The sequence below is a fragment of the Balearica regulorum genome, chromosome 24, assembly GCF_011004875.1.
Source record: "Balearica regulorum gibbericeps isolate bBalReg1 chromosome 24, bBalReg1.pri, whole genome shotgun sequence".
In the NCBI taxonomy this organism is placed as follows: domain Eukaryota; kingdom Metazoa; phylum Chordata; class Aves; order Gruiformes; family Gruidae; genus Balearica; species Balearica regulorum.
This window is the reverse complement of record NC_046207.1, coordinates 6,077,781-6,091,520: the sequence shown is the minus strand read 5'-3', so window position 1 is coordinate 6,091,520 and position 13,740 is coordinate 6,077,781. Positions and strand designations below refer to the sequence as shown.

General features: G+C 49.9%; 1 protein-coding gene across 6 annotated transcripts in view; it reads left to right on the top strand.

The window, feature by feature from the left end:
• The window catches only part of HOXB3 (homeobox B3), a 57,968-nt gene that overhangs the window by 35,749 nt on the left and 8,479 nt on the right, over positions 1-13,740 (top strand). For 4 of the 6 annotated variants that reach the window (XM_075774969.1, XM_075774973.1, XM_075774967.1 and 1 more), the window contains exon 3: positions 12,629-12,691. The exons of 1 other annotated variant lie outside the window; for it this stretch is intronic. The gene's annotated coding sequence lies outside the window, so the exon portion shown is untranslated. Of the gene's footprint in view, positions 1-6,057; positions 7,018-12,628; positions 12,692-13,740 lie in introns of those variants that run through there. One more of the 6 variants, XM_075774971.1, reaches the window with a different exon arrangement.

Here is a 13,740-nt window from a genome sequence, read left to right as displayed (position 1 = left end):
TCCATTCACAGGGACACTTTGTTTTATGACAGGAAAAAAAAAAAAAGAAGTGGTTGTGTGAAGTGAAAGTTGCGGCTTCTGAATTGACCTGAAGTTCCCATAAAAGCCCCCCCCTCCGAAATTTCCTCCCTCGTGAGACCCCCCCGCAGCGACGGGAGCCCCTTTTAATTGGATTTTCCCCTCGCTTCCTCCCATACCTTGACCAAACGTCTCTCTTCCGACAACCACTTTCACTCGATAAAATCGATTCAGAAATAATCGGGGGCTTTGGGAAACGAAGCGCTTCCCCGCTCGCTCCTTCCTGGCGGGGGGGAGCCCAGCCTCCCTCCCCCCCAGCCTCCTAGGCTCGGCCTAAACCGGGGGGAAAAACCCGCTTTTAGGCTTTTTACATGAATTTTTCCGTTTAATACGAGCTCCTTCCTGGCTTTACCCGGGAGGTGGGGGCATTTCGGTTCCCAGTGTAGCCGCCCCGGTGGGGGTGTAGGGATGTTGGGGTGCTGGGGAGGGTATGGGCCCCCCCACCCCCCCGGCATTGAGAGACCCGGGGGGGCGCTGGGACACGGTCCTGAGCCTTTCAGGCTCTACTTGCTGCCTTTTCTCGGGTGACAGTTTTTTTCCCCCGTGGACGTGGGGAGCGGGTGGGGCCGCGCGTTGGCTGCCCGCACGGTGCAGGCAGCGGTGTGCCAGGGCAGCGCGCGCCCGGCTGCCTGCTCGGCGGCTGCTCGGCGGCCTTTCCCAGCGGCTCCCTTTGTTGCTGATTCTCTTTTTTTTTTTTTTTTTTTTTTCTGGATCCTTGTACTTGGCAGCTCTCTTCAGAGTCAAAATCTGATTTTTTTTTTTTTTTTTTTTTTTTTTAATGCAATAAAGGCTGGCCAAACAATAACAGCAGCGGGGAGAAAAGGCCTGGAAGTGAGGGCTGAGCTCTTTAAACCCAAGAGTATAAATATTCTCAGCTGACTTAGCCTCTAAAACAGTTGTGCTATTCAGTACAAGATTGTAATAAAAATCTCAGTGTGGAAAGGAAAAAAAAAAAAAAAGCGAGAGCAAAAAGCACGAGGTCGCTTAGCTGAACCGAGGTCCAGCAAAGCCAACCTCCAGGAAAGGTTTAGAGAGAGGTTGAAACGCTCTCAGCTCCGGGCAGGAGAGAGGATGGAGAAATAAAGCTAAACCCGTGCCCTTTAGTGGAGAAGTGGATTAGAAGTGGGTGCCCTCTGCACATCCTCATCCCACGCTGGCACGGCCGTGCCGGGCAGCCCTGGGGAGGGGGAGCTCTGTCCATCTAGAAAAGCTTCGTTCAGTTCGAAACTTCTTTAAAAAAATACTGTTCCGGTGGAAGGTCACAGTGGTCCTTTGAGTATGAAACGGAGAGACCCCCTTCCCCCTTCCCCATCACGTGATTCATTAAATAATTAATGCAGAGGTTGCAGAATAGATATGTATTCGTCAGGAAAATCGCAGACATGGTCTCCTTGTGTCTGACGTGAAATTCAACTGTCCTTTAAAAAACAAGCCTATAGCTGAGGAAAAAAAAGAGAGAAAGAGCGAGAGGGAGAGAGAGAAAGAGGGGGAGAGGAGGAGAGAGGGAGAGGGAGAGGAGTCTGCAATAAAACAATTCTCAGGAACCACGAAGCCACGCCGAGGGCTGGATTATTGTAAGTAGCAGGGGCTTCCCAATTCCTAGCGTGTCTATATGTCCATGTAAATTTATTGTTTGTTATTAATGTTATTGTCGTAAAATGTGACAAATAGCCGTCTTCATTTCCTCCCATTTCTCTTCACTTGGTGGTATGTGTGTTTATACCCATCGAGGCATTTCATTGATATTTTTAGGAATATTCCTCTCTCTCCCTCTCCCTCTCTCTCCTCGCAACCTTTTTTTTTTTTTTCCTTCCCCCTTTCTTGATTTATTACAATAAACATGTCAGCAGCAGTGCGGCTGCCATTGTGTGTGTGTTTGTGAGAGAGTTGTGTTGTTTATAGTGGTGTCCAAGATAAATCATTTCTCGAGTGAAAATGATGTGCAAGCGATGATATTTTAGAGCGAGGATCTCTCTCTACCCCACTCCCTGGAGTTGATTATTTCAGACGATTTACAGTAATAGATCAGCAGCTAATATGAAAGCTCTGTAGCTGGGGGTCTTAAATTACAGCATCTGTGATTACCAATTAAGGAGAGATTTGTATAAATTTGGTAAACCGGGAACGCCTCATTGGCATATAAACCTAGTAAAAGAGCACGACCTTAATATAAAAATTACAGCTCGGAGTCCTGCGTTGCAGCATCCCTTTATCAACGATAACTCATTTTCTCCCCAGTTCCCCCTCCCCATCCCCCGGCAGGACTCCTCGCTGGAGAACGGGCACAGGTTGGGAGGCAATTTCTGGAATTGCTTTTAAACCAGACACAGAAATTGGACTTAAAATGCAAATAAAATAAACCAAAACGGAGACTGCAGCAGGAGGGCTGCAAGGTAGCTGCCTCTGAGAGAGGCGGGAGTCTGGTCCCAGGCAGGAAGGGGACTTTGCCCGTCAAACCCAGAACAATGGGGATCTGCAGAAACTGGGGCGCTGCCGAGGGACCCCAGCAGAGGCGGGTTGTCCCCGTAAGCACAGGGACAACAACAGAAAGGGGACTAAACTCCTTGCGGGTAATTCGCTGTGCTTTTCTAGCAGGAGGGTAACTTTGCGTGGCTTTCTAGCGCCCGGATCTCGCTGAGGCTGCGCTGGTGACGGATGGAGAGATAGATAATGTTCTGATGATGAAAGCTGGAGAAGGTGCTCTGAGGAATATCTTTCTGTTTAGGAGCCCGGGCCTGTTATTCACCTAGGGAAAAGCAGAGATCCGAGGAGAAATAGCACTGAAAATAGGTTTAACGGTAGCAGAACCTGGCCGGCAGCTGTTATCTTTGTAGTGATTCCTGTGTAAAATATCGCAGAGCTGTAATAGGGAAATCTCTTTCAAGCCACTGAGGTGGGGCAGCGAAGCTGGAGCTTTGGGGACGAGCTGTGTGTCCCAAACGGGGGGCACCGCTACCTGCCTTAATGTCAGCGCGGGGAGCGCATCCTCCGCGGAAAATGGGAGGTCAGGAGTCAGGTACTGCCCTCCCCTCTCGGCTCCAAACTGGACCAAATTGGTCCTAACCCGGAGTGTTGAAAGAGAAGGAGGAAGTGGGAGATCGCGTTTTTAAATATTTTACAAGCTCCAACATGCGAGAAGTCAATAAAACTGACAACAGGAGCAAAGATTAAATGTTCGCACCGGATTCTCGGATGAGAATTCACCGCTTTTCCCCCCTTCCCTTCCCTCTCCTCCCCTCTGCTCGCCAGCCAAGTCTCACACCGCCCGAGCGGGGATATTTAACTCTGTCTGCTAGTGTAAACCTTTATGTAGCAAAATTAGAGCAACTCAGCGACTTTCATTAAATATTAAGGGAGATCCAGGGACGGTGACTGAGCCAGAAATACAGCATCATTCTCTGTCAAGCCCCGTATTAATTTGAGTTGTCGGCTTTCAATGGATGCAGACCCCCTCCCCTCTTTATCCCCCCTTTATTTTATTCGGTAGTATTTTTGCGCGCTTTTTTTTTTCTGTTTTTCTCCCCCCCCCCCCCCCCCCGTCGGTTTAGGATATTGAGCGTGAGAAATCGGCCCTTGGAGGGGGGCGGTTGCGGGCTTGGTGCGGGGGAGCCACCCCGCAGCCCCCGCCCTGGGCGGTAGCCCCCTTTAAATCAATACCGGGGCTTTATTTATCCCCGGTCCAGACGCCTTTGTGTGTGTGTCGCCCTTTGATAATCAGATGTCAGGAGGAGATGGGGTGGCCGAGGGCTGCCGGGTCGCTCTGGCCGAGCCTTCGTGCTGGGGACACTGCCCCTACCCCGGGGTGGGTCTCCGGACCCGAAATATGACCCTGGATAAGAGCCCCAGACCCCGATTGAGAGACTCAGAGACGGAATAGAAGCTCAGATCCTGGATAATAGCTCTACATCTCCACTAGGAGAGCCAGACCCAGAAGGGCACCCCGTAACAGAGACAGGACCCCAAAACTCGTGAGAATACCCTCAAACCTTGGAGGGGATCCCAGAGCCAGGATAGGACCCAGACTCGGGCGAGGACCCCAGACCCAGAGCAGACGGGCAGAGCGCTCCCCGTCCTGCTGGGGCCGGGGCTGTGGGCTGGGGCAAAGAGGCGCTTGGGTGATGCAAACCCTCTCTCTGTGCAGGATCCGGGTTAGGAGGGCTCCGTTCCCCCCCCGAGCACCCCCTCAGCCCTTGTTTCTGCCTCCGATCCTCAGGGCTCTGGTCCTCCCACTCATGTCAGCTCCATCCTCCCCAAACCCCAAGTTTCTCCCCTCTGCGGTTAGCGGTGACCCGAGGAAAAGGGCTTCGTTTCGGCCACAGTTTGGGAAGGAAAGTCCGGAGCAGAAGCTCCTGACCCGCGCAGCCTCCGCGCATCCTCCGCGCAGCCCCCCGCTCACCGCCGCCTCTCCCAGCTCAGCCGCCCAACAGCTTCACTGTTCGCTCCCAGACCCGCTAAAAATAACGAGCAAATAGTTCCTTACCATGTTTAAGCTGCATTTCTTTATTAACTCGTTGAAACCGAGTTTTTCGAGAAACCAGCTAGTGTGCCTTAGAGTTAGAAACGGCAGAAATAATGTTCAGGAGCCGGGGGGAGGTAATAGGCTATTTCAGGTAGCTCGAACAAGTGCTATTTCATTAATTCCTGTGCAATAAGCCTTTCTCCTTGCCTGTCATCTCGTCAGAAGTTCCTGGTCTATCAGAGCTGCGAATCCGTGTTTATCACATCTCATCCCCAAAGAAATCTCCCTCCCTTCCCCTCTCGGCCAGGCGTACCCTATCTTTTCCCGAAGAGGAAGCTATTAACGTTGTAAATATGAGTCAACAGCACCTTAATTCATAATTTATTGCAGGCGGTAGGAGAGAGTTATTTAAGATCAAAGCATCGCGGAGGACGAGAGCTGCAAGGCGTGGAGAGCAGGGAGCGGAGCAGAGCCATGAAGGAGAATAACGCGGAAACCTGTGGCTTAGGCGCGGAGAGGCGCGGAGAGGCGCGGCGGCAGGGCGGGCAGGACGTGGCAGCAGCTTCCCCCACGCCTCTATTTTGGGGTTTTTTGTTGGTTTTTTTTTCCCCTGGAAGAGGGCTCCAGGCAGTGTTTGCCCCCCAGCATCACCCCCGGGCAGTTCCAGCGGCTCAGCCCGGAGCAAACCCGGCATCACCCCAAACCCGGCCCGCTGCAGGCCCGAGGAGCCGCGGGGGAGGGCCAGGAGCCGGTGCCAACTGTGCCGCTTCATTTTCATATTTAAGAAGGCAGGTGAACACGAGTCACTGGCAGACAAGACAAAGAGGAAGAGCTCAGTCGCTTTCCAGTTAAATAGGCAAAAGTTTGGAAATGGTGACGGTTTTCTTTGAAGTTTTCTCCTTTTTCTTTTCTTTTCTTTCTTTTTTTTTTTTTTTTTTTTTTTGTCGGGGGAGGAGGGGGGGAACGAAAGGAATAAAAGGCAATAACCACATTTCAACACTTCGCTGCGCGTAACCATCCCAGTTTGAAAGGAAGGCTATAAATCAGAGGCGATGGTGGAGATTTGACTCCTTATTTTTTTTAGCGTAGCTATGAGGGGAGGGGTTAAGAAGAAATCCCCACTCGTTGCTATTTCGTCTCCTTTTGATGTCCGACTCAATGCGAAATATATCAGTGCTTTATTGGCAGCGGTATCTAGAGGTCAGGGGAGAAGCCTGAAAAACTTTGGGTCAAATTCTCTCCAAGCTTGTCCCGGTGAAATCAGTAGGGAATGGCAATCCGCAGCCTCTGGGCTGGGGGCGGGAGGGGACGGGGAAAGGGAGACCGGCCCCCCCCCCCCCGAACCCCTCTCCCACCGCCCCGGGAGCGCCGGTACCACCGCTGCGCCCCGGAGCCTGCGAGCCCATCACCGGCCTGCGGGGCCGGCGCTCCAGCCGCTCGCCTCTGCCCAGCTCGGGGTGGGTGGGTGGGAGGTTTTTTTTTTGTTGGTGACGGTTTGCACCCCCGACCCCCCCACCCCCCCCTTCCCTCCCGATTTTTGGGAGCCGACGCCGCGCCATGGCACGCTTCGCCCTTTCACCAGCATCCAGATCCATATTTCCTCTCCCCGCGCTGAGGTCAGCTCCAGCAAAGCCGAGTCTAAAAATAACCTCCAGGATCTGGTTTGTTGCTACTGGTGCCTCTCCGTGCTTCAAACGCGAGAGTCCAAAATATTCCCTGAAAAAGGGCAAGATTTAATAACAGGGTATTTACCCGGGGCTACTGGGAAGGGTGGGGGGTGAAAGAAAGAAACCGGTGGGCTTTGCATAACTTTTATTGCCCCCCCTTTCTTTCTCTCTCTCTCTCTCTTTCCTTCTTTCTTTCCTTCGTTTTTTCCCCTTTCCTCGGACGAGACATATGGAATCAATTTTGAATCCTGACATTGAAGGCTGGCCAATTCCTACTGGCTCTAAAAACCAGAATCCATTTGGTTCCCTTCTCTCCAGCACTCCTTGTCACTCAGTATTATAACCGTCTTGCAACATTTTAAGTCTTTATAAAGAGAAACAGCTTTCCAGATAGATACCAAGGATTCGGGAGTGGGGGAGGTTTTTTTGGGGCCTTTTTTTTTTTTTTAAAGGGGAACGTGTGCGCAACTACCCCCCCTCCCCCGACACCCCCATCTCATCCTCCTCTGCTCGGTATCTCTCTGCAAAGGGGGCCTCATCTTTGCAATACTTTAAGCTGTTTTGGAAGATTTTCTATTTTTCTCCACGTCAAGTCAGTTCCGTTTGAATTGAGCGAGTAAAAAAAAAAAAAAAAATCAAAACATCTTTGGGAAAAAAAAATCCAAACCGTCCGAGAAAGCTGTCAGCAAGATCCACCGGGGTGCAATAAAGTAGTTTCTTCTCCTTAATTTGCCTGCTCCAGTTGCGAACTCGCACCACCCCGATCCGGCTTCGTTCCTTCTTCTTGAAGTCCTGGGTCGGACAGTATCACAGGTAAGAAGTTAAAAAAATAAATAAAAGAATGATGCAGCTCTGCCTTTCCTACCTTCTCAGCTCCGACGCTGTGAGATATAATTAATTGCTCCGAAAGCTTTGACAGGCTTCTCCACCGGTCACCGTGAGCTATAGCTGACTTTCTCCTGGTAACAAATTAAGACTGATGCCTCGGGAGCAGGATCGGGGAAGCTGAAGATGAGCAAAAAATTATCTGGCAGGGTCCATAACAGAGACTGACCGCAAACCGCTTCTTTCCAAGTGCATGTTTCCCCGAGAAGTTTGTCTGGGACACATTTGTTAAAGGTTTAGCACCTCTCTCCCGTTTGAAAAAGAAACTACAAAAGCCCATTGGAAAAGCGGGGTGTTAAACTGAAGAATGTATGTGATGGTGATTTATGGCCCTACAAAGTTTTTTGTTTACTTGAAGCAGACCCTAATTACAAGGGCTTCTAAAAAAAAAAAAAAAAAAAAAAGAAGAAAAAAAAAGAAAAAAGATTTCCCAAGCTCTGTGCGTAGCGGTTTTTCCCTCCCCAGGTCTGGGTGTAGTGGGCAGATGTGACTAACGAACATCTGGTTAGTTGAGCTGCTTTTCCTTTTAGCCCGCCAGTGCATTTGACCGAAATGGGTAAGACTGAGATTCTTAAATATTCGGCATGAAAGCGGTGGCTATTGGGGGGGGGGTCCGAGCCTGAAAATATCAGGGTTTTAAAAAGGTTCAAGGTTTGTTTGGATTTGAGGGAGGGATGTCCTCGAAAATGGGTCATTTCGCTCAAATGCACTTTCTGGGATTGAAAGGGAAACGGCCGGGAGGGCGAGATTTCGCGTGGGAATATCGGACGCGTTATTTTCTATGGACTTGTGCTATTCTTTTCTGGCTCTAAAAAAAAAAATCTCCTCCCTCATCCTCCCCCGTGAACGCCCGATGTGTGTTTTAAGAGCGAGACAGGAAAATCGTTTGTATGAAGGAAAAAAACCTCCGAGAAATCGAATTAAACCTGGAAAGTTTTTCTAAATATATATATATGTGCTCTCTGTTCTCCTTTGGCTCTTTTCTCTTTAGAGCGAGATAATAACTCAGTCCCCGGGACAAGTTGCCAGTTCTAAAAATGTCCTCATACATTGTGAAACTGGAAAAGTTTTGACTCAGTGTCTAATATTTCCCGAGGCGAACGGGTATATTGGCAGAGGGCAGGAGCTCGGATGCACTAGCGTCTGTTTTCTTTTTCTTTTTCTTCTTCTTTTTCTTTTTCTTCTCCCCCCCCCCCCTCCCGGAAAATTGCTTTGCATTAAATTTCCTCAGCTTCAGAATTATCTTTACTCGCCTCCAGCTAAACTTGAAATTTTTTACCAAGCGCTTGATCTGTTGGCGAATGAAATCTGAGAAGCAACCGCAGGCCCTAAGTGGCCGTAATTTAATTGATTTTATCATAAATCATCAACTTCATGAAGAACCAAAGTTTTCATTGAAGTAAATTGATATTAATGGACACTTTCTGAAATTTAACCGTATGGTGGTAGTGCTCCCACTTCTACTCTTTTGGGACAGGAGATTTTAGGAGGGAGGTGTTTTTCCACCCTTCCAGTTTTTGTTTCTCCCATCCTCCCTAAAAAAAATCGAGGTTTTTTTTTGTCCAGCGTGGGGAATCTGATCCCGGGTGTGGAGGGGGGATCTGAGAGCTCAGCTCCTCTTTGTGCCACCGCAGCAGTGGGTGAATCCAGAGAACCGGAATGATACTTTTTTTTTTTTTTTGGGGGGGTGGGGGGGGAGTGAGCACCGAACAGTTTGGTTTCTTCGGGTAATTCCCCAGGTGGGCTATCCCTTCTGCCCAGGGTGGGCGTAGGGATGGGGTATCTCTGGCAAAAAACACGCGTGTTGCAGGGAGGTGCGACCCAGCTCGGCCAGCGCCAGCACCGCCTTGTCTCATCCATGTTAAAAATAGAATTTAAAACCCCCGCTTCCATCTACGTGTCCTCTGCTGCGTTAAACATTGCCGTTCCCAAAGCTTTCCCACCTAATTAAAAATTAACTAAGAGCCCGGGGTGGATGGGAGCTCTTTGATATGGTGATGAGGATGCCAGACCGAATACTCTTACAGTACTAGAGGATTTTCGCGAAGGGCAGTGGCTGGGGTGTGTGCCTGTGGCTGGGGGTTCAGAGATGCGCTGTGCAGGGAGGATGCAGGACTCAGTGGTATCCGCACGGTTCCCTACAGACGATAAATATTCAGTGTAAACATCCCAAAACAGAGAAATATAATCCCTTGACACCCCTTCTTTCTCCCCCTCCTGAGACTTCCTCCTCAGAAATTGTTAGTCTTTATGAATTATCAGATGGAAGCAGGTAAAATGGAACTCATTTCTTCTCCCAGGTCCCTTCTCCCCCATGCCCAGCTCGTTCTCCAGCGCCAGCCGGGTCCCGGATTCAGGCGAGTATCACTGCAAAAAATAACCGAATTCCTTCCTTTTATCACAGAAACGGCCACGGCAGTAGCGTGGGTGCCTGGTTCTCCCGAGAGGCGAAGGAAGGGCAGTGGGAGAAAGCTTTGAATCCTCATTTTCTCCCTCTCCCTCTCTCTCTTTTTTTTTTTTTTTTTTTTTTTGAGGAGGACGGTGGGGGTGTAAAATGGGAAGAAACGGGGAGCCTGGACGGGAGCGTAGGAAGCAGAGGAACCGCGTCCTCGGTGCCGGGGCCAGCGGCTCAGCCCCGGCGCCGTTCCGGGGGCGAGGAGCCCATCCCCAGGGCCTCCGGGCGCTGCCCCGCCGCCGGGGAGGCAGAGAAGCCCCTCTCCGTTTTTCCTGTCCCCCGAACCCGTTATTTTTCCCTCGGTTTCCGTCGTCTTTGCCGTTTGGCTGGACGCTGAGGCTTTGGGAGCGGTGGCTGCTGCAGGCGCTTTCCTGGTTAGTGTTTGTTCGCTTCCTTCGCCTTCAGGTTAAAAGATACAAAGGAAAAGAAAAACTAAAAGAAAAAAAAAAAAAGAAGAAAAAGAATAGAAAAGGCAGCCCGGAACGCCCAAAGGCCGGGGCAGCCCCAACTGCGGCGGGAGGGAGCGAGGGGCATCGCCTGCCCGGCTGCTCGGGAAGTTTGGAGAATTTGCTGATGGGGGAATTAGTGGGACTGGAGGGGGGAGCGGGTCATTTACCGATTCTGTATAAAATGGGCAAAAGGTTGACGTGTCCCAGTCACGTGAGCGCATAATTCAAGCTATTATTTTGGCATTTGGAAGCGGGGGGGGGGGGGGGGGGGGGGGGAAGAGAAGAAAAGTGGGGCTGGTGATTCCCAGCCCGTCTCTGGCGAGCTGCTCCCAAAATAGCTGTTTGTACCACGCTGATATGGCAAATGCCGTTTTCTCTCACCTCCACGTACCCCCCGATGCCCCCCCCATCCAGCCGCACCTCACCCCCCGCTGGGGCCAGAAGAGGCTTTTGGCGACGGGCAGACCCACGGGAGAGGGGTGCTGCGGGGGTCGGGAGGACCCAGCCCCGGCAGGAGCCGGGCACTTGTGTATCCGCCCGGTTGTTGTTTTTATTTTTGGGTGGTTTTTTTTGGTTTTTTTTTTTTTTGAGACAATTCCAAAGCACTTCCGCTGATTGATCATTAACCTGGTGAGTTATTGCTCTTCCAAGCAAAGGTCAGGGGGAGAAAAAGGTCTAATCTGTCAAGGCAAACGCACTGCTCGCTCAGTTTCATTTTGATTTCTTATCCGGGCTGGCTTCTGTTTGGGGTTTCAGGAGGTCCTGGACCCTCCATAACTCTCTCCTCCTCCTCGGAGCTCTCCCCTCCCTCCAGCTCTCTGTTTGTGGAGTGGGAAAACCCAAACTCCTTCTCTTTAGACAAAAAACCGGGCCATGGGATGGTGGGCAGCCCCCCCACCCCCCCGGAGGATGCGGTGGGTGCCCTGCGGCCCCCCGGGGGGGGCAGGAGCCCATCGGCCGGTGCGGGACGAGCAGGGGCTGGGCTGGACCTGCACAGCCTCGAAGAGAAAAATTAATGCAAACAAAATAGAGCAAAACCCCCCAAACCAAAACAAAGAACACTTGGGGGGGGGGGGGGCGGGGGGGACACGACACTCGCTCCATCCCTCTTCTGCCTGTACTGCGAGGGAATAAATTAAAAACAAAGAAAAACAAACACCCCCCCACGCCCTTCTGGCTGGAGCCGTTATTTATGCCAGCTTCTTTTTGGTTGTTTGTTTGTTTCCTCTTTTCCCCTCCTCCCTCCCGCATCCACTCCAAATAAACGCGATTTTCCCCCTCTTTTCTCCACCTCCTCTCTCTCGGGCTGCCCACTTGTCCCCTTCCTCCCCGGGCCCGGCGTGGGAGGAACTTCCCGAGACTCAGCTTGCGTTTGCTGAGCTCACAGCGCAGAAAGGGTGTTTTCTTCTTCTTCTTCTTCTTCTTTTTTTTTTTTTTTTTTTTCCCCTCTTTACAAATGTCTGTGTGTACTCTGCAGAGGGAACTGAAAAGCCCCAGTTAACCGGGGAAGGCTGTGATGTAAGTGGAATATTGCCAAAGCTGTGTATTAAAGTGTGCGCGCATGTAATAATAATACTAATAAAAAATACAGCTATAGGCCGCCGACTAGAGAAGGTCACGAAGCATCCGCGGGTGATTTATGGACTCGGGGATGTTGTCACAAGCAGAGTAGGGGTGTGAGGGGAACATTTTTATTTGAGATTAATAACATCAACATACAGAACGGAAACAGGATTATTAAAGCGACTGAATGTTTCCCAAAACGAAAATATTTTTAAATGAGATTGCTTTTTCTTTCTCCCTTTCTTTCTCCCTTTCCGAGTCCTTCGTGCCAAAGTTGCGGTGATAAATCTCGGCGTGGCTTTAAAAATGTTTACGGCTCGATACCGTTAATTCTGATACCAAATCACTGCTGTGTGAATGATGTCCTCGTACACTATAAAGCATCTCCGCCCTCTCCCCCTTCGTGGCGATCCTCCGAGCACATCGGAGAAACACGAAAAAACGTATTCTGAGTGCTTAAGGCTTTTCTGCCTTTCAGGAAAACGGCCTCTTATTTTCCCTACTGTTACGCTGTTGTTGAACCCAGAGATAATGAACTGCATGTATTTTATCTCTTAAAAGCATTTAACTCTGATATTATCACCAGAATTTAACCAAACCCCTTCCCAATAGATATATATTTTAAAATTTTATTCAGAGTTCACCACCAGCCGTGGACAAAGCGCCCACGGTTCACGCCAAACCTTTTCCATCACTAACGTGAACCCCAGAACGGGAGAAACATTTTCCTCGCCCGGGGGGTTTCCACGGGGGAAGGTGGAAGGAAATGCCGGAGAGACAGGAGATCGCATCAGATTTACTGAAATAAACCTGATGTCCACGGCCTCTGATGAGAATATTGGGTTATCAATGGATGGAGACGGGTGCAATCCCTGGAAATGCTGTGGTTACTTGGATGGAGATAATCTCAGAGGAAATGCTGGGGCTTTTGTTCATTAGAGCCTATCTTCTCCCCATTTCCACCCAAAGGTTTCTCCCTGTGATGAAGTCCCTTATCCACGCTTTTCTGACCGAAGTTTCATACTTTTTTCTTTTTTCTTTTTTTTTTTTTTTCTCCCCCTTCCCCCCTCAGTTCTTCTCCTTTCTCAAAGTCCACCGCTGCCTCGAATTTGCTGGACCAGACATCCGAGAATTGGTGAGTTTTGCTGAATATCCTACCTGGTCCCCTGTCTGTGTGTGTCTCCGTATCTCCCTCTGCATCAGGCTTGGAAGCCATTCCTTCTCTAAAGTCACCCAACGTGACTTTTTTTTTTTTCCTCTCCTCCCCTCCACCAACCCCAGAATAAGCACGGCTGCCCTGGATTTCAGCTATTTTCATTTTGCTACTGCCTTGTCTTTAAACTTTGTGATTTACGGCCTTAACTTTGAGAGAGTGTTTTAAATGGAAAGTATTTCCTGTACTCCCTTTGAAGGGAAACCCAGTCAGATTGCAACATTTGCTGCTGATTTCGTGACGAGTGCGAGGGAGTTACAATTTAAAGAAAAATAAGCTGCAACCAAAGCAAAGATGGCAATACACAGGGAGCCTAAAAAAACCCCAAAACCTACTTACAGAAGCTCAACATATAAACGTGCAACGACCTCCTTAACAGTTTTTTTTTTCGGCTGACAGTTAAGGTTAAAACCAAATTTTGCACTTCAGAGGAGTTACTTGCAGAATCCGAGGTACTTCTCATTGCCTGGGTACTCCAAATAAGTCAGTGGAGATCCGTAGCCGGAAACCTATAGAGTGCTTTACCTACAGAAAAGTCTTTAAAAGAATAGTTCACGACTGTTTTTCCTCTTTCCTTCCCTGGAGTTTCAACGCCGGGGCTCCAAAATAGGAACTATCTTGTAGCAGAAGATTTATGTTGGAGCAGTTCATAAAAAGTCAGATGGGGGATGTGGGGGGGTGGCAATAATGGTGTCCTCTGGTCGAAACCCTCATGTCTGTGATCTGGCTGCAGCCAGAACAATAGCTGGAACCACCGTAGTCCTTGGGATAAGACTTTATCCATCACCTAGAAAACCTTGGCTGTCCAACCGAGAGTAAGTCTTCTCAAAAGTCAAATGTTTACTTGGACACTCTTCTTTTTCTTTCCAGAGTTACCAGCCTAAAGGTGCACACAAACACACACGCACAAAAAAAAAAAAAGGGGCGATGCACCCCCCCGCCCCCCGACGGGTCATACCTTCCCAGCGAAG